At 39.8% G+C, this 2937-nt stretch overlaps 1 long non-coding RNA gene across 1 annotated transcript; it reads right to left on the bottom strand.

Annotated features, from left to right (window-relative positions):
- Window positions 1-775: 775 nt before the first annotated feature.
- On the bottom strand, window positions 776-2937 carry LOC120808079 (uncharacterized). Its single transcript, XR_005709911.2, has 2 exons — window positions 2536-2937; window positions 776-1850 (listed from the first exon to the last, which is right to left on the bottom strand). It is a non-coding gene; the product is annotated as an uncharacterized LOC120808079 (long non-coding RNA).

A 2937-nucleotide genomic window follows, 5' to 3' on the forward strand; every position in this document is an offset into this window, starting at 1 on the left:
ACATGTTTCAGTTCTTCATCAGTCTATGTAGATGGAATTAGATATTGTTCTGATATGATAGTCTGTTAGTTCATGCTCTGGCCTCCCTTCATTGAGGCAGATGAAACAGATCCTTTTTGTGATTAGCTGTGTTTGGCCATTTTTCTTAAAAGTAAAATGCATTGGAGCATTTACAGGTGTTTCTGTTTTTTTATCCAATTTAATTGAAACAATGTTTAATAACATATTTAAAAACCAATCAAAAGCAAATTAAATTAGAGGAAAATACAATAATTGTGTTAAATGATGAGTAGCAATAACAAGTCATAATAGCTAGTTTTATCTAATGATTTTGAGTACACACTACTAATAAATATAAATACTAAAGTTAAGGTTCCACGTTAATACAACGCAACATGTTTAGTTTCAGCTTGTGTAAAAACTTACAGTTCCACGTTAATACAACGCAACATTTCTAGTTTCAGGTTGTGTGAAAAATTAAAATTCCACGTTAATACATTGCAACATGTTTAGTTTCAGGTTGTGTAAAAACGTACAGTTCCACGTTAATACATTGCAACATGTTTAGTTTCAGGTTGTGCAAAAACTTACAGTTCCACTTTAATACAACGCAACATTTCTAGTTTCAGCTTGTGCAAAAACTAAAGTGGGATAGGGCAACGGGTTTCCACGCGATTCGCGAGTAAAGTCAACTAATTCGGGTTTACAGTGTAGCGTTGATAAAATATTGGTGTAGGTGCTGCTTTTGTGAATCAAAGAAAATATTACACTTGTCTTCATTTTTCATAATTTATTGTACATTTTAATTTCTTCCATTATTTTATACCCAAACTATTAACCAGTACAACATTTTTAATTTTTACAAAATATAAACTACAAGGGTAGAATATAAATCTAACGCCAACCCTTCCCATATGGTTATAATATACATACAGCCACTCCCTGGGTCTAACCCATGGTTGAAGGAGGGAAAGGTGTCATTAAAACCCTCATTGTAAAAGACCGCAACTCTTTACACGTCACAAGGCAAAACTGACACAAGTCTTGTGGCAACTTATTTGCTACAAACATTTCTTAGACAATTCTAATAAAAAAGACCAGAGAGGCAAATTATGAAAGAACCTGATTCAAATTTGTCATCTGGCTCAAACTTTCTTGAAGAAAACTCCTACTGTGTGTGCCAAAGTCAACTTCACAGACAAAAATATTATTGAGTCTAATTAAAGCCACAAATAAAACCTCTGTACACTCAAGTGGTCCGCATTTCAATCAGGACATTTGATATTACAACCGCAGCCCTGATCAAAATTCAATGACGTAACTATGGAAACGCAGGCCAAAAGGGAAGCTGGGCCAACCGCCATTCCTTCTGATTCCATGCAAGGGGCTGAAGGGGTTTGGTGATGATCTCCAGTCGACGGTTAAACCCCCTTTATTAAAAGAAACGTCTTGAATTACAGATTTTTTTATAATGAATTTATGGAAGGGGGGGGCCAAAAAAAAGATTTTAGAGTCCATCCATGTTGGTCTTGTGGTCCCGGTGCGGTGCGGTGAAGAGGAGAGGAGTGAGGCTGGAGTGGGTGGGTTGATAAGATGAGGAGGAGTGTTGATGCCGAGTAAGGGGGGGGTTGGGGGGCCCTGTGGCGTCCGAGCCTTTAACAATAGCGCTGATGGACAGAGGCTGCCGTGACGACGGGGATCAGGAAGGAGACGGTGCCTGCGAGCAGCGAGACGCCCCTTCCAACCGGGGCGGTAGTGTTGGCCGCACTGCTGTGGGTGTTTGTTGCCATGGTGGTGGCGTTTTGGTTGCGTGTGGAGTTCGCCATTGCCAGGGTGGTCTGGGAAACCACCTGTTAGAGGAGGTAGAAGAGGAGGAGGATGGAGGAGAGAGGCTTTAAAAACGTATCAAGCTGCTCCGTAACAAAGCCTCTCGTTCTCTCTATGTCACCAGATACTTTGCATCCATTAAAAATTGCTGGACTTTACATATAGACTGCAAATGACCTGATACATTTTACAGGAAGGAAATAGTAAAGATCACAAAAAAATGTCAAAGCATTTCCTAAAACACAAGAGAGAAATTCAAATGTGACTCAATCTCTATCAAATTGTGGCCACCGTTTCTTTCTGACTGCCTCTGACAACAGGAAGAGCAAAAAGATAAGAGAGCACAAGGTTCTGCGTGTGCATATCAGATTTCTTTGTGAACACCGAAAAGAAACTTTAGATTCTCTCCCTACCTTTGCAGAGGTCACAATGAATTGCGCCTGTATCATTAATTCAGTGGAGTGTACGCTAATAAAAAGGTAGAGAAAATAACGGGAATTGTGTTCACAGTCTTTTAAGAATCAAAAACACACATCAGAAACTCTGAAACCAACTGGAAATTAATTTCCCAAGAGAGCTTCCGAGTCTAGTCTGCTGTATTCCAGCTCGCATGTATACAACTCCTTCTAGAAACACATTTAAAGTAAAAAAAAATAAGCCATCACACATACATCACACTAAAACCATAGAGATTACATGCCATCATACCTGCGTTGATAAACATATGGTGAACAAAATCACTCCGAGCTGAAAGATCGTCATTTTGGACATTCTCTTTTTGTTTGCAGTAATTTGGCCAGAGGAGGAGGAAGAGGAGGAGGAGGAAGAGGAGGCTGCTCACAGACGCTGCTTCTCTTTAATGAGGATGCTGCGTCGGACTGAGGCTTTTATACCAGCTGGGTCTGTGACGTCGAGGTCCCGGACGTCGAGTTTTCATTTAAAATACTACAAAAGGGATTTTATGGGAACTTACAACTCGATTACTTGCGTTAGGGGTAATTGTTTTGAGTGGTTTAGTAAAATCAGCTAATCGCGCTTTTTTTTGTCTCACATTGAATGTGATGGTCCACAGCATCACGTCAACAGTCCACTTTCACCCAATATGATATC

This window comes from Gasterosteus aculeatus, chromosome 18 (assembly GCF_964276395.1).
Source record: "Gasterosteus aculeatus chromosome 18, fGasAcu3.hap1.1, whole genome shotgun sequence".
Lineage (NCBI taxonomy): Eukaryota > Metazoa > Chordata > Actinopteri > Perciformes > Gasterosteidae > Gasterosteus > Gasterosteus aculeatus.